Source organism: Dendrobates tinctorius, unplaced genomic scaffold (genome assembly GCF_039654945.1).
Source record: "Dendrobates tinctorius isolate UK_male_01 unplaced genomic scaffold, ASM3965494v1 ptg000254l, whole genome shotgun sequence".
NCBI lineage: Eukaryota > Metazoa > Chordata > Amphibia > Anura > Dendrobatidae > Dendrobates > Dendrobates tinctorius.
The window spans coordinates 25308394-25332785 of NW_027361921.1; the positions used below are offsets into that span (position 1 = coordinate 25308394).

The following is a 24392-nucleotide window of genomic DNA, read 5'->3' on the forward strand; positions in this document are numbered from 1 at the left end:
GCCTAGCAAGGATCCCCTAAGTAAAGGACAGCGCTACCTCAAACCTTACTATGCTTTTCTTAAATTTTTTAATATAATGGTTGAACAGTAATAATTTTATGGCTCATACACCACTGCTGCCAGTGTGGGACTGGTACTGAAATTCAGCCCTGGGTATTTGAGAGCACACGAGGACACTTGCTGTGTTGTTGCAAGGTTATTCCGAAGTGTACTTTCGGGGGCCCTCACCATCCTTATACACGGGTCCCTGGGTGTGCGTGTGTTGCAGTTGCTGCTGCTGACAGCTTCAGACTATGTTCTGCCACGATTTGTGAGGCACTGGAACCCTTTAGCTCCATGATGAAGAAAACATAGTAACATACATAGTAACATAGTTATTAAGGTTGAAGGAAGACTTTAAGTCCATCTAGTTCAACCCATATCCTGTCCTAACTTGCCCTAACATGTTGATCCAGAGGAAGGCAAAAAAAAACCCATGTGGCAAACAGTAGGCTTCACATTGGGGAAAAAAAATCCTTCCCGACTCCATATACGGCAATTAGACTAGCTCCCTGGATCAACGCAATATTAAGGAAACTAGTGTATATACCCTGTAATATTATACTTTTCAAGAAAGGCATCCAGTCCCTTCTTAAATTTTATTAGGGAATCAGTCATTACAACATCATATGGCAGAGAGTTCCATAGTCTCACTGCTCTTACAGTAAAGAATCCGCATCTGTGAGTATGCTTAAACCTTCTTTCCTCCAGACGTAGAGGATGCCCCCTTGTCTCCGTCACAGGTCTAAGAGTAAAAAGATCATTAGAAAGGTCTTTGCACTGTCCCTGCATATATTTATACATTGTAATAAGATCACCCCTAAGCCTTCGATTTTCCAAACTAAATAACCCCAAGTGTAATAACCTGTCTTGGTATTGCAGACCCCTAGTTCCCTAATAACCTTGGTCGCTCTTCTCTGCACCCGCTCCAGTTCAGCTATGTCTTTCTTATACACTGAAGACCAGAACTGTGCACAGTATTCTAAGTGTGGTTGTACTAGTGACTTATATAGAGGTAAAATTATGTTCTCCTCATGAGCATCTATGCCTCCTTTAATGCATCCCATTATTTTATTAGCCTTTTCAGCAGCTGCCTGACACTGGCCACTAAATGTGAGTTTGTTGTCCACCCATACACCCAGGTCTTTTTCAGTGACAGTTTTGCCCAGTTTTTAACAATTAAGCACATAATTATACATCTTGTTCGTTCTACCCAAGTGCATGACCTTACATTTATCCCCATTAAAGCTCATTTGCCATTTATCAGCCCAAGCTTCTAGTTTACATAAATCCTCCTGTAATATAAAATTGTCCTCGTCTGTATTGATTACCCTGCAGAGTTTAGTGTCATCTGCAAATATTTAAATTCTACTCTCTATGCCCCCTACAAGGTCATTAATAAATATGTTAAAAAGAAGCGGGCCCAAAACTGACCCCTGTGGTACCCCACTGCTAACCGTGACCCAGTCCGATTGTGCTCCATTAATAACCACCCTTTGTTTCCTATCCCTGAGCCAGCTCTTAACCCACCTACACATATTTTCCCCTATCCCCATTGTTCTCATTTTATGTATCAACCTTTTGTGTGGCACCGTATCAAAAGCTTTTGAAAAGTCCATGTACACCACATCCACTGCATACCCTTGGTCCAGTTCTGAACTTACCTCTTCATAAAATCTTATCAGATTAGTCTGACAGGAATGGTCCCTTGTAAACCCATGTTGATATTGGGTCATGAGGATATTCTTCTCCAGATACTCCAGTATAGTATTTCTTAGAAAACCCTCCAGGATTTTACCCACAGTTGAGTTTAAACTTACTGGCCTATAATTTCCAAGTTCAGTTTTTGTCTTCTTTTTGAATATTGGACCACATTTGCTATACGCCAGTCCTGTGGTACAGACCCTGTTATTACGGAATCTTTAAAGATTAAAAATAATGGTCTATCTATGACTGTGCTTAATTTCTGCAGTACTCGGGGGTGTATCCCATCCGGGCCCGGGATTTGTCAATTTTAGTCATTTTTAGACGCCGCCGTACTTCCTGCTGGGTTAAGCAGGTGACATTTAATGGAGAATTTTTATCCCTGATCATGTTATCCTTCATGGGATTTTCTTGTGCAAATACTGTTGAAATAAAGTCATTTAGCATATTGGCTTTTTCCTCATCCTCATCCACCATTTCACCCAGACTATTTTTAAGGGGGCCAACACTATCATTTTTAGCTTCTTACTATTTATGTAGTTAAAGAATATTTTGGGATTATTTTTACTTTCTCTGGCAATGAGTATCTCTGCCTCAATCTTTGCTGTCTTGATTTGCTTTTTACAGAATTTATTTAATTTTCTGCATTTATTTAATGCCTCATCACTACCTACTTGCTTTAATTCTCTAAATGCTTTATTTTTATCTCTTATTGCACCCCTTACAGCTCTATTTAGCCATAGTGGTTTCCTCCTATTTCTAGCATGTTTATTCCCATATGGTATATATTGTGCACATGTCCTATTCAGGATGCTAATAAACATCTCCCATTTTCTTTGTGTATTTTTATGCTGCAGGATATCGTCCCAGTTAATTGCACCAAGATCATCTCTCATCTGTTGGAAATTTGCCTTCCTGAAGTTTAGTGTCCTTGAAACCCCTCTACTACACATCTTATTAAAGGATACATGAAAACTTATTAATTTGTGATCACTATTACCCAAGTGACCCTCAACCCTTATATTTGATATGCGGTCTGACCTGTTGGTTAATATTAGGTCTAGCAGTGCCCCCCCTCTTGTTGGGTCCTGAACCAGTTGTGAAAGGTAATTGTCTCTCATAGTTGTCAAAAACCTATTACCTTTGCTGGAACTGCAGGTTTCGGTTCCCCAATGTATTTCTGGGTAATTGAAGTCCCCCATAATAATGACTTCTCCTTGAGTCGCAGCTTCATCTATTTGCTTTATAAGGATATTCTCTGTTGCTTCCATTATTTTTGGAGACTTATAACAAACCCCTATCAGTAATTTATTATTTTTCCCCCCTCCCCTTATCTCTACCCACAGGGACTCTACATTTTCATTAGATTCAAACAGACAGTTTTATGAAAATAATGTCTTGTTTTCTAGGTCTGGAACATATGTACAATGAAAAGCAGGAACACTACTTAAATTTTTCATCTGTACAATGTAAAAGAGACTTACACTTGATGTTGCAGACGGTGGCACATTACATGTGTAGAAAGCTGAAAATAGCAAAAAAATAACAGGATGCTCTGAGGGCCTCCATATTCCTAGTGCAAGGCCACACTGGTCAATATGTTACGCTGTGCCCACTGTACCCAAACTGCACTCTATGAACTGTGTAATGGAGCTCTCTCAGCTACCACCCTATGGACGTGTACTAGCCTGGCTGATCCCGTATTTATTCACAAAGACCTCCAGGTCTGGCTAACATCAAGACTGAATTAAGATCCACTTCCAGTAGGTCACCAATTTGTCTGCTATGAAGAGAAACTTCCGTTACTTGTTTGCTGGAAAGGAGTTACGTTGTATGTCTGCTCTTCACACACACACACACACACACACACACACACACACACACACACACACACACACACACACACACACACACACACTCGATGATGAACAGAAGAGACTGAATGTGTCCTTTCTTCTCTATAGCTCAATCAACACTAATAATGTAAACCAAAACTAAACACTGGTGCCTATTACTATAGGCCGGCCCTACAGTTGACCCTGTCACCTGACTAAAAGGATACTTCAGCCTAGTGAGGGTAAAAAAACAATAATGCACAGGTCACATTAGATATAATCTTCTCCATGATTAATGTGAAATATGTTTGTGCATTTGTGGGTTATGACTCATCAGGTGTATATCACATCCACAGAATACAAGCTGCTGTAATATGAGTTTCCCTTCAGGAATTTTTATATTTCTATTGACTTGAGGAAGGGAAATATTTGAGCTAAAGTGTTCCATGATCCATTCATAGAACAATTAAATAAATGCTGACCCCCGCAACCTGCTTGTAACATGCAATAGGTGCAATGTAATGTGCCACACTGGTAAAGTGTGCAAGTAAAAGATTTTCAAGCAATTTAATCACTATATTGTTTCCAAAACTTTTATTTCCATCCCAGACCAGTATGTAATGTATCAGTCAATTCCTTTATAATGATTTTACAAATATCTATACTTGACAACTAGAAAAGACAAATAAGGAAAATTAGAAAAGACAAAAAAGTGCCGAGCACTGTGCCTGAAAGTTTTCCTTCCATCTTTCCTATTTATAAAGGACATGCCCTTTTTAGAATCTAGATCACAAACAGTTATAACAGTAAACATGACCCTATTCAGCACAACCCAAAACCACACCAGCCTTCCTAAATAAATAGTGTTATCCATTGTTATATATACAGTCATATGTTAAAGTTTGGGCACCCCTATTAATGTTAACCTTTTTTCTTTATAACAATTTTGTTTTTTGCAACAGCTATTTCAGTTTCATATATCTAATAACTGATGGACTCAGTTACATTTCTGGATTCAAACGAGGTTTATTGTACTAACAGAAAATGTGCAATCTGCATTTAAACAAAATTTGACAGGTGCAAAAGTATGGGCACCCTTATCATTTTCTTGATTTGAACACTCCTAACTACTTTTTACTGACTTCCTGAAGCACTAAATTGGTTTTGTAACCTCATTGAGCTTTGAACTTCATAGCCAGGTGTATCAAATCATGAGAAAAGGTATTTAAGGTGGCCACTTGCAAGTAGTTCTCCTATTTGATTCTCCTATGAAGAGTGGCATCATGGGCTCCTCAAAACAACTCTCAAATAGAGTTGAGCGACTTTTGGTTTTTTAGGGTCGCGTTTCGTTTCGTGAAACCCGACTTTTCCAAAAGTCGGGTCGAGCAAGATCGTCCGATTATAGGGAAAAGTCGGGGTTGTCCCGAAACACGAAACCCAATGTAAGTCAATGGGGAATAAAAGTCGGCAGTGAGAGGAGGACAGGAAACACACCTACAGTGCCCATTTGAATGCCAAAAGCATCAATTCTTCTTTCTTAAGCTTGTCAACCTTAATTAACTTCATAATACAAGTTACGCACTGAAAAATGGGGGTTATTTGGCTACAAACTGTGGGGGGGGAGGGCTGGCTCCAGGTTTTCATGTGCCCTGGGCGAAAGAGCGCCCCTTTACCACATACCACAACTCATCATGCTCCGATACGGCAGAGAAATAGCGGTATAGTCCAATGAAAAATACCTCACTTTTTACATCTCATGACGAGGCCCATCTATTTCTCCATACAGAATCATTGGTCCCATATAATGTTTGAAACAGTATATGATGAGCTCCACATAATGCTACAGTATATGTTGGTCCCCATGGATGAAGCTCCACTGTCTTATGGGCCCAAATAATGCTCCAAACATAATGGGCCCCATTTCTAATGCTCTAGTGTATAATGGGCCCTGTAAATGCTGCTCCAGTGTCTGATGTCCACCTTTGGAATGTTCCAGTGTATGGTGGGCCCCATCTATCATTCTCCAGAGTATTGTGCTCCCCAAAAATTGCTGTCCCAACATTAAAAACAATCAAATAAGTCTCCTCGCTAGGGAATCCCTGTACTTGTCTGGACAGGTGCTGTAGCTTGCTTAACAGCTCGCCAGCCGTTCTCACGCCCAGTATGGATTACACGTGATTGCACAAAGGTTAGAAAGGGTACCGTATCCCCGGATAACATGTATGGATAGCGTACACATTCAAAATATATGTCTCAGGAGGCAGGCTCAGACGGTGTTAGGCCCAATATGGATTGCACGTGATTGCACAAAGGTTAGAAAGGGTACCGTATCCCTGGATAACATGTATGGATAGCGTACACATTCAAAATATATGTCTCAGGAGGCAGGCTCAGACGGTGTTAGGCCCAGTATGGATTGCACGTGATTGCACAAAGGTTAGAAAGGGTACCGTATCCCTGGATAACATGTATGGATAGCGTACACATTCAAAATATATGTCTCAGGAGGCAGGCTCAGACGGTGTCAGGCACAGTATGGATTTGACGGCCCAAATTACACAGCGGAGGAGCAGGGAGAGGTAAAGATTGCAAATGCTGGGGCCCTGCCCAAGCAAGGGGGGCACACTCGTGGGCGTCGGTACTGGCACTGGGCCCCTCATAGTACAGCGGTGTGTCTGACGGCGGGTGTGCACCACCACCATCAGAGACACTTGATTGCACTATGAGGGACCCTGTGCCAGTGCCCGCGCCCAAGAGTCGGCCTACCCACCTGTCCAGGGCAACGGCACTCGCACGGTGTCGTGCGGTAGGTGGTGACCCCGGCCATGGGGGGGGGGGAGGCAGCACAGTTAGGGAGTTTTAGAATGTGGCATATGTTGATGTTGGACATTCAGCTGATGCAAAAGGCGAAATAGGTGAAGTACCAGGAAGAGGTGGACCAAAGAAAGCCATTTTTCTGTCACCCTATGTGTCATCAGGGGAAGGTGGGACAAAATCCTTGGAAACCCATGCATGGTTCATTTAAATGAAGGCTAGATCATCCACATTTTGGGTTGACAGACGGGTCCTTTTTTCTGTCAGGATTGATCCAGCTGCACTGAAGACTCTTTCCGATAGCACACTTGCAGCTGGGCAAGCGAGCTCCTGTAAGGCATATTGGGCCAATTCAGGCCAGGTGTCCAGTTTAGCGGCCCAATAGTCAAAGGGGAATGACCTGTGTGGGAGAACATCGATATGGGAGGAAAAGTAGTTTGTAACCATAGTTGACAACTGCTGTCTCCTGTCACTTTCCATCGATGCAGTATTACCAGTTGTGTGAGCGGTATTTGAAAAATCAGTCCACAACATTGTCATGAAACCCCTGTCTCCAACGCCACTTCTGCTGTGTGCACCACGAACACCTCTGCCAAGCTGCCCCCGGCCCATACGGCTCGTGTGAGAACCATCACCGCTGCTGTGTGCTGGGAATGCCTCAAGCAACCGATTTACCAGAGTTGCTTGTTTATTAGCCAATATTAGGTCAAGGTTCTCCTGTGGCATGATGTTTTGTAATTTGCCTTTATAGCGTGGATCCAGGATGCTGGCCAACCAGTAGTCGTCATCGTTCATCATTTTGGCAATGCGGGGGTCCCTTTTTAGGATCTGCAAGGCATAATCTGACATGTGGGCCAATGTTCCCGGTGTCAATGATGCACTGCGAGTGCTGGGTGGAGGAGCACTTTCTGGCAAATCCACATCCCTCCAGTCACGCACAAACCCTGTACCAGACCTTGCCACGCCAACATTTTCACTTGCCCCACGAGATGCATCCTCCTCCCCTAAGTAATCATCCCCATCATCATCCTCCTCCTCCTCTTCTTCCTCCACCTCGTCCAGGAGAGGTCCCTGAGCAGACAATGGCTGAATGTCATCAAGGATTCCCTCCTCCTCTTCCTCCTCATCAACATTGGCTGCAGACGCCTGCTCCTTAAGGTGCGTCAAAGTTTGCATGAGCAGACGCATAAGTGGGATGCTCATGCTTAGGATGGCGTCGTCTGCGCTTACCAGCCGTGTGCATTCCTCAAAACACTGAAGGACTTTACAAAGGTCTTTCAGCTTCGACCACTGCACACCTGTCAACTCCATGTCTGCTCTCAAAGTGCCTGGCCGTGTATCCTCCCACAAATGCATTATGGCCTGCCTCTGCTCGCACAGCCGCTCCACCATGTGCAGGGTGGAGTTCCACCTTGTTGCAATGTCGATAATGAGGTGGTGGTTGGGAAGGTGGAGCAATCGCTGCAGCTTCTGCATACGAACGGAGTGTACAGGCGACCGGCGGATGTGCGCGCACAGTCTTTGCACCTTCTGGAGCAGGGCTATTAACTCCGGATAATTTTTGAGGAAGCACTGCACCACCAGGTTCAAGGTGTGAGCCAAGCAAGGTATGTGTCTGAGTTTTGAAAGGGCTATGGCTGCCTCAAAATTACGGCCGTTATCACTAACTACCGTGCCTGCCTAAAGATGTACACTGCCCAGCCATGACTCAGTTTGTCGCTTCAAGTACTCGGCCAGCACCTCGGCGGTGTGTCTGTCACCCAAACACATCATCTGCAACACAGCCTGCTGACGCTTTCCACTAGCTGCTCGATACGGGGACACATCGTGTGCAACAGTGGCAGCTGCAGATGGAGTGCTCGTACGACTGCGCTCTGTGGACGAGCTTTCGCTTCTGGAGGAGGAGGAGGAGGGTCGAACGCCTACAGCCAACTGTTTCCTATACCGTGGGCTAGGCAGCACTGTCCCACCACCGCTGTCCCCTGTGGACCCTGCATCCACCACATTAACCCAGTGCGCAGTGATGGACACGTAACGGCCCTGGCCATGCCGACTGGACCATGCATCAGTTGTGAGGTGCACCTTTCCGCTCACTGACTGCTTGAGTGCATGGACAATGCGGTCTTTCATATGATGGTGGAGGGCTGGGATGGCTTTGCGAGAGAAGAAGTGGCGACTGGGTAGGTCATAGCGTGGTACTGCATAGGCCATGAGTTCGCGGAAAGCTGTGCTTTCCACCAACCGAAAGGGCATCATCTCAAACGAGATTAGTTTGGCAATGTGGGCGTTCAAACCCAGTGTACGCGGATGAGAGACTGAGTACTTTCTTGACCTACTCATAGTGTCTGGGAGGGTGAGCTGGACTTGAGAGCTGCATATGGTGGAAGTAGCAGTGGACAGGGTGGACTGAGAGAGGGTTGATGATGGTGATGGAGTTTGTGTTCTTTCTGATGGCCTAGAATCAGTCTTTCGTTGATATAACAGTGGGATTCCCTGACTGCTGTGGTCTTGCAACGACACCTCAACATTTGCTGCTGTGCTAACCGGTGGGCTTACAGTGGGGGAAACAATGTAGCGTTGCTGACTACCTTCGTTGTGATCAGTTGCACATGTGGCACTTGAGGTTTGGTGTTGTGTCCACGCTTGCAAGTGCATGCTGGATAAATGTCTAAGCATGCAACTGGTATTCAAATTTTTCAGATTTTTCCCTCGGCTAAAGGTCTTTGCGCACTTCTTACAGATAACCTTGGCCTGATCATGAGGATTTTGTGCAAAAAAGTGCCACACTGCACTCTTCCTACTTTGGCAGACATTTTGCGGCCTAGCACGCTGTGATCTTTTGACCCTCTGGACAAGCTGTCCAGCAACTCTTTTGATGTTTGGAACCTGTCTTTGGAGTGCTCCGGGCCTGCCAGATAACAGCTGTTGCGATGTCGATGTCTGCTGTGGATGCTCCTCATCTGAGCTATTGGAAGCAGCACCCTCTTCCCCCAATGGATGCCAATCTGGGTCAACAACTGGGTCATCCATCACCTCCTCCTCTATGTCATGTGCACCTTCCTCTGTGTCACCGTGTATGGTGGTATAGTGTGCGGGAAGGGGCACCTGAGTCTCATCAGGGTCAGAATCTGGCTCTGTACACTGTGAGGACAATGTAGTGCTCTGAGTGAATGTACCAGCAGAATCATCCATCAGCGGCTGTGCATCAGTGCACTCCATGTCAGATTCATCTTGGCCTGGGTAATTCACCATTTGACTTGATAATCCAGGCATGGTATGTGAAAACAGCTCCATGGAGTAATCAGTAGTATGGCCTGCATCATCCTTCTATCTTGGTTGGGGTGAAGGACACAAGGAAAGGTGTGGTTCATGAACATGAGCCTCCAATGATGACTCAGTGCTTTTACTTTTTACAACTGAAGAAGAGGAGGCAATAGAGCTGGAGGCTGAGTCAGCAATGTAAGACAAAACTTTTTCCTGATGCTCTGGCTTTAAAAGCGGTTTGCCAACTCCTAGAAAACTAAGCGTTCGAGGCCTTATGTAGCCAGACGATGACGCAGGGTCAGCACCTCCTGCATTCGGTCCTATTTTGCTCTTGCCACTACCATCAGATCCACCACCAACACCATCATTACCAGCTGCCAACCCCCCCCCAATTCCACGGCCTCTTCCACCAGCCTTCCTCATTTTTGGTAGAAATGTAGACAAAATCCAACAAACTATATAGTAATGTAAAACAAGGTACAAGGTGTCTATAGGACAGGGGAGATTTTGAATTTCTGCACACACTTTTGGACACTGGACACTTTTGGATTGTGTGAGGCCCACTGATATCTGAGCGCTATGTGACAGGCTCGATGGCACTGCTGTGACAAAAGTGACTAGAGGATAAGGGAGATTTTGAATTTCTGCACACACTTGTGGACAGTGGACACTTTTGGATTGTGTGAGGCCCACTGATATCTGAGCGCTATGTGACAGGCTCGATGGCACTGCTGTGACAAAAGTGACTAGAGGATAAGGGAGGTTTTGAATATCTGCACACACTTTTGGACACTGGACACTTTTGGATTGTGTGAGGCCCACTGATATCTGAGCGCTATGTGACAGGCTCGATGGCACTGCTGTGACAAAAGTGACTAAAGGATAAGGGAGATTTTGAATATCTGCACACACTTTTGGGCACTGGACACTTTTGGATTGTGTGAGGCCCACTGATATCTGAGCGCTATGTGACAGGCTCGATGGCACTGCTGTGACAAAAGTGACTAGAGGATAAGGGAGATTTTGAATTTCTGCACACACTTGTGGACAGTGGACACTTTTGGATTGTGTGAGGCCCACTGATATCTGAGCGCTATGTGACAGGCTCGATGGCACAGCTATGACAAAAGTGACTAGAGGATAAGGGAGATTTTGAATTTCTGAACACACTTGTGGACAGTGGACACTTTTGGATTGTGTGAGGCCCACTGATATCTGAGCGCTATGTGACAGGCTCGATGGCACAGCTGTGACAAAAGTGACTAGAGGATAAGGGAGATTTTGAATCTCTGCACACACTTTTGGACACTGGACACTTTTGGATTGTGTGAGGCCCAATGAATATCTGAGCGCTATGTGACAGGCTCGATGGCACAGCTGTGACAAAAGTGACTAGAGGATAAGGGAGATTGGATTGCTTTTAAAAAAGCAGTTTGTGGAGCAGTGGGTAAACAGCAATGCCAGCCTGTCAGGAAGCCTTAGAAGGCAGCCCAACAACCAACACCACTGATACACCACTATATAGCCTCCCCTTGCACTGCACACACAGTGACTGGTGTGTTGTGCAGGCCAAATTGCTAGCAGCAGAAGCAGTTTTTTTTTCTTCTCAGCAGGACAAAAAAAAAAAATTGGGATTGCTTTTAAAAAAGCAGTTTGCGGAGCAGTGGGTAAACAGCAATGCCAGCCTGCCAGGAAGCCTTAAAAGGCAGCCCAACAACCAACACCACTGATACACCACAATATAGCCTCCCCTTGCACTGCACACACAGTGACTGGTGTGTTGTGCAGGCCAAATCGCTAGCAGCAGAAGCAGTTTTTTTGTCTTCTTCCCTGCCTAACGCTCTCCCTACAGAATCAGCAGCAACCTCTCCCTATACTAAGATCGGCAGAAGTAAGATGGCGGTCGGCGTGCACGCCCTTTTATACCCCCTGTGACGCCCACCAAAGCAAGCCAATCACTTGCATGCCCTTCTGAAAGATGGTGGTGACCCGTGCCTATGTCATCACGTTGCCCACAGTGTCCGTGGATCCTGATTGGCTGAAAAAGAGCGCAAAACAAACTTTTGAAACGCGACTTTGGCGCGTAAGTCGCCGACCTCGTGGCCGACCTCATCCTAGGGTCGGGTTTCGTTTCATGAAACCCGACTTTGCCAAAAGTCGGCGACTTTTGAATTTTTTCGACCCGTTTCGCTCAACTCTACTCTCAAATGATCTGAAAACAAAGATTATTCAACATAGCTTTTCAGGGGAAGGATACAAAAAGTTGTCTCAGAGATTTAACCTGTCAGTTTCCACTGTGAGGAACATAGTAAGGAAATGGAAGAACACAGGTACAGTTCTTGTTAAGCCCAGAAGTGGCAGGCCAAGAAAAATATCAGAAAGGCAGAGAAGAAGAATGGTGAGAAGAGTCAAGGACAATCCACAGACCACCTCCAAAGACCTGCAGCATCATCTTGCTGCAGATGGTGTCTCTGTGCATCGGTCAACAATACAGCGCATTTTGCACAAGGAGAAGCTGTATGGGAGAGTGATGCGAAAGAAGCCGTTTCTGCAAGCACGCCACAAACAGAGTCGCCTGAGGTATGCAAAAGCACATTTAGACAAGCCAGTTCCATTTTGGAAGAAGGTCCTGTGGACTGATGAAACAAAGATTGAGTTGTTTGGTCATACAAAAAGGCGTTATGCATGGAGGCTAAAAAGCACAGCATTCCAAGAAAAACACTTGCTACCCACAGTAAAATTTGGTGGAGGTTCCATCATGCTTTGGGGCTGTGTGGCCAATGCCGGCACCGGGAATCTTGTTAAAGTTGAGGGTCGCATGGATTCCATTCATTATCAGCAGATTCTTGACAATAATGTGCAAGAATCAGTGACGAAGTTGAAGTTACGCAGGGGATGGATATTTCAGCAAGACAATGATCCAAAACACTGCTCCAAATCTACTCAGGCATTCATGCAGAGGAACAATTACAATGTTCTGGAATGGCCATCCCAGTCCCCAGACCTGAATATCATTGAACATCTGTGGGATGATTTGAAGCGGGCTGTCCATGCTCGGCGACCATCAAACTTAACTGAGCTGGAATTGTTTTGTAAACAGGAATGGTCACAAATACCTTCATCCAGGATCCAGGAACTCATTAATAGCTACAGGAAGTGTCTAGAGGCTGCTATTTTTGCAAAAGGAGGATCTACGAAATATTAATGTCACTTTTATGTTGAGGTGCCCATACTTTTGCACCGGTCAAATTTTGTTAAAATGCAGATTGCACATTTTCTGTTAGTACAATAAACCTCATTTGAATCCAGAAATATAACTAAGTCCATCAGTTATTAGATATATGAAACTGAAATAGCTGTTGCAAAAAACAAAATTGTTATAAAGAAAAAAGGTTAACATTAATAGGGGTGCCCAAACTTTAACATATGACTGTGTATATATATATATATATATATATATATATATATATATATAAATAGGACACTTTCTATAAAAAAAGGATAATTCCACATATAGTAACCATAAAGAACACTGTATGATAAGGGACATCATTGTATGAAATCAGAAGGAATGAGGGTAAATGCAATAAGGGTGACTGTATATTATAAGTAGAAATAGCAATGCGTTGAACTTCATTCCTAATATCAAATAAGCAGGGCATGCTACCTGGCGGAATCAGTTCCATGTATCAAGCAAATACGGAGGAACATTTCAAACACTTTCAAATCCAAGATACAACGTTTCAACTACACTTTAGCTTGTTGAGGTCTAAAGTATAGTCGAAATATTGCATCTTGGATTTGAAATACAGTGTTTGAAATTTACCTCTGGCGTGATACTTTCAATTTTCTCTTTGTATCTTTATTATGTAAAGAGATGATGCTGTATATATTAACTCCTTCACAATGTTGGTATTTTCCATTTTTGCATTTTTGCTTCCCTTCCCAGAGCCATAACTTTTTTATTTTTCCATCAATATGGCCATGTGAGGGCTCGTTTTTTGCAGGACAAGATGTACTTTTGAAAAACACCATTGGTTTTACCATACAGTGTACTGGAAAATAAGAAAAAAATTCCACCACCCTGTGGAATAACATTTGTTGGATTGCAATCCAATGCATTGGTGATTTGCACTTTGACCCATAATACGGTCCACTACAAGAGGTGTATGTTAAAGCCTTTTACACAAGTTTTAACCATTTCACTGTCTACTTAAACACAATATTTCCTCAGTCAGCTATAAGGAGTCAATGAAAGGTTTAACCCTTCTGTCTGGTACAGTTATCTGTTATTATATGACCTTGGAATGTCTAACTCAGCCCCTTCCTTTCAATCTCCATCTTACATAACCCCTACCTTACATTAACCACAGACACATAACCAACCTTTTGGATAAAATAGGTCTCAGCAGCCCTGTTTATTAATAAACATATTTACGTTACAATAATTCAACATGACAGTATATTGACAAATAATAAGGAATGGGATCTGTCAAAGCCGTGGACCAGATTTTTTTGTGCCATCAGCCGCACCTTATGGCCTCAACCGCACTACACAAATTCGAGGACCTTCATGCTTATGACCTCAACCACACTACACCGGTTCGAGGACCCTATCTGAATGGCGCCACCAACTAAATTGTCCCGCTGAGACCTCAGCCCAGTAAAAGAAGGGAGGGGTCGGTAACTGCCCAACCAAAATGGGCCTCCATTCCCCACTTTTGCTACTATCACCTGGCTCACCACAGACCCGTTCCCGCCACGACAGACATACATGACACCTTATGCATGTATGTCCCTCCACATCTTAACGGCCTTCTCTAAACCCTCTCTCAAACCCAGTGCCCTAATATTTATACCAATAGGTGTTAAATGCACCCCATCCCAGCGTAAATGCTCCCTGGATGGTACCTCCAGATCACCATGCCACACTACCACCACCCCATTCCTAGTCAAAAAACGTGACACCTCCCGATAAACCTTAATCCAAGCCTTTGTTTAAATTTTCCACTGAACAACCATATCTCCACGCCAAACTGCCCACAATATCCGTCCAAACAATGACTCCCCCAATTACCCCTGCGTGAATCAATAAAACATCCGGGAGTCTGTCCAAACCCGCATGAATATAGAATTCTGGAACCAACCTGGACCAGAGCATTCCATCACCCCAATGCACCTGATTTTTGCCTCATCCTGTCCTAACCTGAGCTGTCTACCAGCCGGTCTGATATCAGCATGTAAAGCTCCCTACACCACGTACGAGTGTCCTAACACCCACACCAACAGCGGACCATCTGCAAAAAACTAAACAATCAAAATAAAATTGTAGTTTGCAACCCCCTTTTTCACTGTTAAACATCCAACATTTCTGTCTGAGCATATGATGCAAAGCGTAATGATTCCCATCTCCCAATCTTGCACACCGCCATTGCACTGAGGCCACACCTGACCGCTTCCGTCGCTGCCCCTATACGAAATGAATGGGACCTGAATTTAGAATCATATACTCCAATCACACCTAAGCACCTCTCGAATATGGATATAAACTAAAATTTAGACAAAGTCGAACCATCCTGATGAATCAACAAAGAACCCTTGGCACCACCCCTAACCAACAGAAATTGAGACGTTCTATATACCGGGCATTCTGTTAATCTTTCCACTGCCCATAATTCCACCATACAACCCATACTATAGATATCTGTCTTCGACCTCCGAAGTCTACAACAAATAACCCCGGGTTCACATACAACATCACAAAATTGCAAACCCCCTTGATGACCACAGTTCTTGCTAACTAACTCACTTATTTGAAATGCTCCAAAGAAAGCTAAACTGAAAGCCATCTGAAACAACAAAGATTCAGTTGAACAGAGCAGGTCAGATATGACCTTGGTCAGATGTGACATCATTTGAAGTGATATCTTTAAAGTGATACATGAGAAATATACCAGATTGATAAACCATGGTATATTCTTCATGCTGCCATGTCCTGATTAGAGTTGAGCGAAACGGGTCGAAAAATTTCAAAAGTCGCCGACTTTTGTCAAAGTCGGGTTTCATGAAACGAAACCCGACCCTAGGATGAGGTCGGCCACGAGGTCGGCGACTTACGCGCCAAAGTCGCGTTTCACAAGTTTGTTTTGTGCTCTTTTACAGCCAATCAGGATCCACGGACACTGTGGGCAACGTGATGACATAGGCAGGGGTCACCACCATCTTTCAGAAGGGCATGCAAGTGATTGGCTTGCTTTGGTGGGCGTCACAGGGGGTATAAAAGGGCGTGCACGCCGACCGCCATCTTACTTATGCCGATCTCAGTATAGGGAGAGGTTGCTGCTGATTCCGTAGGGAGAGCGTTAGGCAGGGAAGAAGACAAAAAAACTGCTTCTGCTGCTAGCAATTTGGCCTGCACAACACACAAGTCACTGTGTGTGCAGTGCAAGGGGAGGCTATATTGTGGTGTATCAGTGGTGTTGGTTGTTGGGCTGCCTTTTAAGGCTTCCTGACAGGCTGGCATTGCTGTTTACCCACTGCTCCGCAAACTGCTTTTTTAAAAGCAATCCCAATTTTTTTTTTTTGTTGTCCTGCTGAGAAGAAAAAAAAACTGCTTCTGCTGCTAGCAATTTGGCCTGCACAACACACAAGTCACTGTGTGTGCAGTGCAAGGGGAGGCTATATTGTGGTGTATCAGTGGTGTTGGTTGTTGGGCTGCCTTTTAAGGCTTCCTGACAGGCTGGCATTGCTGTTTACCCACTGCTCCGCAAACTGCTTTTTTAAAAGCAATCCAATCTCCCTTATCCTGTAGTCACTTTGGTCACAGCTGTGCCATCGAGCCTGTCACATAGCGCTCAGATATTCATTGGGCCTCACACAATCCACAAGTGTCCAGTGTCCAAAAGTGTGTGCAGAGATTCAAAATCTCCCTTATCCTCTCGTCAATTTGGTCACAGCTGTGCCATCGAGTCTGTCACATAGCGCTCAGATATTCATTGGGCCTCACACAATCCACAAGTGTCCAGTGTCCAAAAGTGTGTGCAGAGATTCAAAATCTCCCTTATCCTGTAGTCACTTTGGTCACAGCTGTGCCATCGAGCCTGTCACATAGCGCTCAGATATTCATTGGGCCTCACACAATCCACAAGTGTCCAGTGTCCAAAAGTGTGTGCAGAGATTCAAAATCTCCCTTATCCTCTCGTCACTTTGGTCACAGCTGTGCCATCGAGCCTGTCACATAGCGCTCAGATATTCATTGGGCCTCACACAATCCAAAAGTGTCCAGTGTCCAAAAGTGTGTGCAGAGATTCAAAATCTCCCTTATCCTGTAGTCACTTTGGTCACAGCTGTGTCATCAAGCCTGTCACATAGCACTCAGATATTCATTGGGCCTCACACAATCCACAAGTGTCCAGTGTCCAAAAGTGTGTGCAGAGATTCAAAATCTCCCTTATCCTCTCGTCACTTTGGTCACAGCTGTGCCATCGAGCCTGTCACATAGCGCTCAGATATTCATTGGGCCTCACACAATCCAAAAGTGTCCAGTGTCCACAAGTGTCTGCAGAAATTCAAAATCTCCCCTGTCCTATAGACACCTTGTACCTTGTTTTACATTACTATATAGTTTGTTGGATTTTGTCTACATTTCTACCAAAAATGAGGAAGGCTGGTGGAAGAGGCCGTGGAATTGGGCGGGGGTTGGCAGCTGGTAATGATGGTGTTGGTGGTGGATCTGATGGTAGTGGCAAGAGCAAAATAGGACCGAATGCAGGAGGTGTTGAGCCTGCGTCATCGTCTGGCTACATAAGGCTTCGATCGCTTAGTTTTCTAGGAGTTGGCAAACCGCTTTTAAAGCCAGAGCTTCAGGAAAAAGTTTTGTCTTACATTGCTGACTCAGCCTCCAGCTCTATCGCCTCCTCTTCTTCAGTTGTAAAAAGTAAAAGCACTGAGTCGTCATTGGAGGCTCATGTTCATGAACCACACCTTTCCTTGTGTCCTTCACCCCAACCAAGATTGAAGGATGACGCAGGCCATACTACTGATTACTCCATGGAGCTGTTTTCACATACCATGCCTGGATTATCAAGTCAAATGGTGAATTACCCAGGCCAAGATGAATCTGACATGGAGTGCACTGATGCACAGCCGCTGATGGATGATTCTGCTGGTACATTCACTCAGAGCACTACATTGTCCTCGCAGTGTACAGAGCCAGATTCTGACCCTGATGAGACTCAGGTGCCCCTTCCCGCACACTATACCACCATACACGGTGACACAGAGGAAGGTGCACATGACATAGAAGAGGAGGTGATGGATGACCCAGTTGTTGACCCAGATTGGCATTCATTGGGGGAAGAGGGTGCTGCTTCCAATAGCTCAGATGAGGAGCATCCACAGCAGACATCGACATCGCAACAGCTGTTATCTGGCAGGCCCGGAGCACTCCAAAGACAGGTTCCAAACATCAAAAGAGTTGCTGGACAGCTTGTCCAGAGGGTCAAAAGATCACAGCGTGCTAGGCCGCAAAATGTCTGCCAAAGTAGGAAGAGTGCAGTGTGGCACTTTTTTGAACAAAATCCTCATGATCAGGCCAAGGTTATCTGTAAGAAGTGCGCAAAGACCTTTAGCCGAGGGAAAAATCTGAAAAATTTGAATACCAGTTGCATGCTTAGACATTTAACCAGCATGCACTTGCAAGCGTGGACACAACACCAAACCTCAAGTGCCACATGTGCAACTGATCACAACGAAGGTAGTCAGCAACGCTACATTGTTGCCCCCACTGTAAGCCCACCGGTTATCATAGCAGCAAATGTTGAGGTGTCATTGCAAGGCCACAGCAGTCAGTGAATCCCACTGTTATATCAACGAAAGACTGATTCTAGGCCATCAGAAAGAACACCAACTCATCACCATCATCAACCCTCTCTCAGTCCGCCCTGTCCACCGCTACTTCCACCATATGCAGCTCTCAAGTCCAGCTCACCCTCCCAGACACTATGAGTAGGTCAAGAAAGTACTCAGTCTCTCATCCGCGTACACTGGGTTTGAACGCCCACATTGCCAAACTAATCTCGTTTGAGATGATGCCCTTTCGGTTGGTGGAAAGCACAGCTTTCCTCGAACTCATGGCCTATGCAGTACCACGCTATGACCTACCCAGTCGCCACTTCTTCTCTCGCAAAGCCATCCCAGCCCTCCACCATCATATGAAAGACCGCATTGTCCATGCACTCAAGCAGTCAGTGAGCGGAAAGGTGCACCTCACAACTGATGCATGGTCCAGTCGGCATGGCCAGGGCCGTTACGTGTCCATCACTGCGCACTGGGTTAATGTGGTGGATGCAGGGTTCACAGGGGACAGCGGTGGTGGGACAGTGCTGCCTAGCCCACGGTATAGTAAACAGTTGGCTGTAGGCGTTCGACCCTCCTCCTCCTCCTCCAGAAGCGAAAGCTCGTCCACAGAGCGCAGTCGTACGAGCACTCCATCTGCAGCTGCCACTGTTGCACACGATGTGTCCCCCTATCGAGCAGCTAGTGGAAAGCGTCAGCAGGCTGTGTTGCAGATGATGTGTTTGGGCAACAGACACACCGCCGAGGTGCTGGCCGAGTACTTGAAGCGACAAACTGAGTCATGGCTGGGCAGTGTACATCTTGAGGCAGGCAAGGTAGTTAGTGATAACGGCCGTAATTTTGTGGCAGCCATAGCCCTTTCAAAACTCAGACACATACCTTGCTTGGCTCACACCTTGAACCTGGTGGTGCAGTGCTTCCTCAAAAATTATCCGGAGTTAACAGCCCTGCTCCAGAAGGTGCGAAGACTGTGCGCGCACATCCGCCGGTCGCCTGTACACTCCGTTCGTATGCAGAAGCTGCAGCGATTGCTCCACCTTCCCAACCACCGCCTCATTATCGACATTGCAACAAGGTGGAACTCCACCCTGCACATGGTGGAGCGGCTGTGCGAGCAGAGGCAGGCCATAATGCATTTGTGGGAGGATACACGGCCAGGCACTTTGAGAGCAGACATGGAGTTGACAGGTGTGCAGTGGTCGAAGCTGAAAGACCTCTGTAAAGTCCTTCAGTGTTTTGAGGAATGCACACGGCTGGTAAGCGCAGACGACGCCATCCTAAGCATGAGCATCCCACTTATGCGTCTGCTCATGCAAACTTTGACGCACCTTAAGGAGCAGGCGTCTGCAGCCAATGTTGATGAGGAAGAAGAGGAGGAGGGAATCCTTGATGACATTCAGCCATTGTCTGCTCAGGGACCTCTCCTGGACGAGGTGGAGGAAGAAGAGGAGGAGGAGGATGATGATGGGGATGATTACTTAGGGGAGGAGGATGCATCTCGTGGGGCAAGTGAAAATGTTGGCGTGGCAAGGTCTGGTACAGGGTTTGTGCGTGACTGGAGGGATGTGGATTTGCCAGAAAGTGCTCCTCCACCCAGCACTCGCAGTGCATCATTGACACCGGGAACATTGGCCCACATGTCAGATTATGCCTTGCAGATCCTAAAAAGGGACCCCCGCATTGCCAAAATGATGAACGATGACGACTACTGGTTGGCCAGCATCCTGGATCCACGCTATAAAGGCAAATTACAAAACATCATGCCACAGGAGAACCTTGACCTAATATTGGCTAATAAACAAGCAACTCTGGTAAATCGGTTGCTTGAGGCATTCCCAGCACACAGCAGCGGTGATGGTTCTCACACGAGCCGTACGGGCCGGGGGCAGCTTGGCAGAGGTGTTCATGGTGCACACAGCAGAAGTGGCGTTGGAGACAGGGGTTTCATGACAATGTTGTGGACTGATTTTTCAAATACCGCTCACACAACTGGTAATACTGCATCGATGGAAAGTGACAGGAGACAGCAGTTGTCAACTATGGTTACAAACTACTTTTCCTCCCATATCGATGTTCTCCCACACAGGTCATTCCCCTTTGACTATTGGGCCGCTAAACTGGACACCTGGCCTGAATTGGCCCAATATGCCTTACAGGAGCTCGCTTGCCCAGCTGCAAGTGTGCTATCGGAAAGAGTCTTCAGTGCAGCTGGATCAATCCTGACAGAAAAAAGGACCCGTCTGTCAACCCAAAATGTGGATGATCTAACCTTCATTAAAATGAACCATGCATGGGTTTCCAAGGATTTTGTCCCACCTTCCCCTGATGACACATAGGGTGACAGAAAAATGGCTTGCTTTGGTCCACCTCTTCCTGGGACTTCACCTATTTCGCCTTTTGCATCAGCTGAATGTCCAACATCAACATATGCCACTTTCTAAAACTCCCTAACTGTGCTGCCTCCCCCCCATGGCCGGGGTCACCACCTAGCGCACGACACCGTGCGAGTGCCGTTGCCCTGGACAGGTGGGTAGGCCGACTCTTGGGCGCGGGCACTGGCACAGGGTCCCTCATAGTGCAATCAAGTGTCTCTGACGGTGGTGGTGCACACCCGCCGTCAGACACACCGCTGTACTATGAGGGGCCCAGTGCCAGTACCGACGCCCACGAGTGGGCCCCCCTTGCTTGGGCAGGGCCCCAGCATTTGCAATCTTTACCTCTCCCTGCTCCTCCGCTGTGCAATCTGGGCCGTCAAATCCATACTGTGCCTGACACCGTCTGAGCCTGCCTCCTGAGACATATATTTTGAATGTGTACGCTATCCATACATGTTATCTGGGGATACGGTACCCTTTCTAACCTTTGTGCAATCACGTGCAATCCATACTGGGCCTGACACCGTCTGAGCCTGCCTCCTGATGTATAGACATATATTTTGAATGTGTACGCTATCCATACATGTTATCTGGGGATACGGTACCCTTTCTAACCTTTGTGCAATCCATACTGGGCCTAACACCGTCTGAGCCTGCCTCCTGAGACATATATTTTGAATGTGTACGCTATCCATACATGTTATCCGGGGATACGGTACCCTTTCTAACCTTTGTGCAATCACGTGCAATCCATACTGGGCCTGACACCGTCTGAGCCTGCCTCCTGAGACATATATTTTGAATGTGTACGCTATCCATACACGTTATCTGGGGATACGGTACCCTTTCTAACCTTTGTGCAATCACGTGCAATCCATACTGGGCCTAACACGTCTGAGCCTGCCTCCTGAGACATATATTTTGAATGTGTACGCTATCCATACATGTTATCCGGGGATACGGTACCCTTTCTAACCTTTGTGCAATCACGTGCAATCCATACTGAGCCTGACACCGTCTGAGCCTGCCTCCTGATGTATAGACATATATTTTGAATGTGTACGCTATCCATACATGTTATCTGGGGATACGGTACCCTTTCTAACCTTTGTGCAATCACGTGCAATCCATACTGGGCCTAACACCGTCTGAGCCTGCCTCCTGAGATATATATTTTGAATGTGTACGCTATCCATACATGTTATCTGGGGATACGGTACCCTTTCTAACCTTTGTGCAATCACGTGCAATCCATACTGGGCCTAACACCGTCTGAGCCTGCCTCCTGAGACATATATTTTGAATGTGTACGCTATCCATACATGTTATCTGGGGATACGGTACCCTTTCTAACCTTTGTGCAATCACGTGCAATCCATACTGGGCCTAACACCGTCTGAGCCTGCCTCCTGAGACATATATTTTGAATGTGTACGCTATCCATACATGTTATCCGGGGTTACGGTACCCTTTCTAACCTTTGTGCAATCACGTGCAATCCATACTGGGCCTGACACCGTCTGAGCCTGCCTCCTGAGACATATATTTTGAATGTGTATGCTATCCATACATGTTATCTGGGGATACGGTACCCTTTCTAACCTTTGTGCAATCCATACTGGGCCTAACACCGTCTGAGCCTGCCTCCTGAGACATATATTTTGAATGTGTACGCTATCCATGCATGTTATCAGGGGATACGGTACCCTTTCTAACCTTTGTGCAATCACGTGCAATCCATACTGGGCCTGACACCGTCTGAGCCTGCCTCCTGATGTATAGACATATATTTTGAATGTGTACGCTATCCATACATGTTATCCGGGGATACGGTACCCTTTCTAACCTTTGTGCAATCACGTGCAATCCATTCTGGGCCTAACACCGTCTGAGCCTGCCTCCTGAGACATATATTTTGAATGTGTACGCTATCCATACATGTTATCCGGGGATACGGTACCCTTTCTAACCTTTGTGCAATCACGTGCAATCCATACTGGGCCTGACACCGTCTGAGCCTGCCTCCTGAGACATATATTTTGAATGTGTACGCTATCCATACATGTTATCTGGGATACGGTACCCTTTCTCACCTTTGTGCAATCCATACTGGGCGTGAGAACGGCTGGCGAGCTGTTAAGCAAGCTACAGCACCTGTGGTTTGCACACGTAAGTTTTTAATTTTTTCAGGAATGACGGTTAGGCCTAATTCCGGAACTGCGGTTGACCTGCACTTACTGGGAAATCATCGTTCGCGGGTAATAATTGTAATCAGTGATCCCCATCACTAACGTTGTTCAGCTGGTTATCTGCACCCGTAAGCGACAAACGCTGGCCTTTTCAGTGTAGCGCACATGCAGCCACTGACATGTAAGGGCATGACACACCAGTTATTGGCCAATCTCATGTGCCAGAGCCTCACGTGTCCCTCTAGTAAGCCGGACTCGGACCGTGGGGCATGACGGAGTCTCATTCGTTAACGGAATTAAGCTTGCAATGTGTGCATCTGTTCTGTAGCTGGCATGGTTAAGGTTTCCCAGGTGGAGTCGAATTTAACCGTAGGCTCCACTCCTGGTGGTGCCCTTCTGGACATTCCTTTAAGGTTCAGCTTTGCAACCATACTGCCCACGTAAAACAAACACTTTGCCTTCATGAACGCTGTTTGGAGGGTCATGACTCGTGGGAATAACGCCGCCCAATCAGTTAACCTGCTAGAGAGATCCTTCGTTGCTCCCAAGCATGACATCACACTCCCTAGGAAGAAGGTAATGCCACTGTGGCGACCGTACTCCTGGGGGCGACACAAGTGCACTGATGCCCAGCCACTGCTCGATGAATCTGCTGGTACATTGACCCAGACCACTACATTCCCCTCGCACGCTACACGACCTGAATCTGACCCTGATGAAACTCAGGTTACCCTTCCCATATACAGTTCCATCTTACACGGTGACAAAGAGGAAGCTGCAGATGAAAGTGCAGGTTCGGCCCACCCGCCATCAGACACACCACAGTACTATCATGGGCCCTGTGCCAGTGCCGTCGCCAATGAGTGGGCCCCCCCTGCTTGCCCAGGATCACAGCACTTGCAAAGTTGAAATACTGTGCAGTGAGATGGAAGATGGGGACGACGAGGAATCCAGAGAAGTACAGGGATTCCCTAGCGAGGAGACTTATTTGATTGGTTTCAATGTTGGGACAGCAATTTTTGGGGAGCACTATACTCTGGAGAATGATAGATGGGGCCCACCATACACTGGAACATTCCAAAGGTGGACATCAGACACTGGAGCAGCATTTACAGGGCCCATTATACACTAGAGCATTAGAAATGGGGCCCATTATGTTTGGAGCATTATTTGGGCCCATAAGACAGTGGAGCTTCATCCATGGGGACCAACATATACTGTAGCATTATGTGGAGCTCATCATATACTGTTTCAAACATTATATGGGACCAATGATTCTGTATGGAGAAATAGATGGGCCTCGTCATGAGATGTAA

At 46.1% G+C, this 24392-nt stretch overlaps 1 long non-coding RNA gene and 1 pseudogene across 2 annotated transcripts in view; one reads left to right on the plus strand and one right to left on the minus strand.

Annotated features, from left to right (window-relative positions):
* Positions 1-24392, minus strand: part of LOC141067759 (carboxypeptidase O-like) — a 1273696-nt pseudogene that overhangs the window by 290601 nt on the left and 958703 nt on the right.
* LOC141067761 (uncharacterized) overlaps positions 1-24392 on the plus strand; it is a 108018-nt gene that overhangs the window by 41047 nt on the left and 42579 nt on the right. The gene's annotated exons all lie outside the window — the stretch shown is intronic.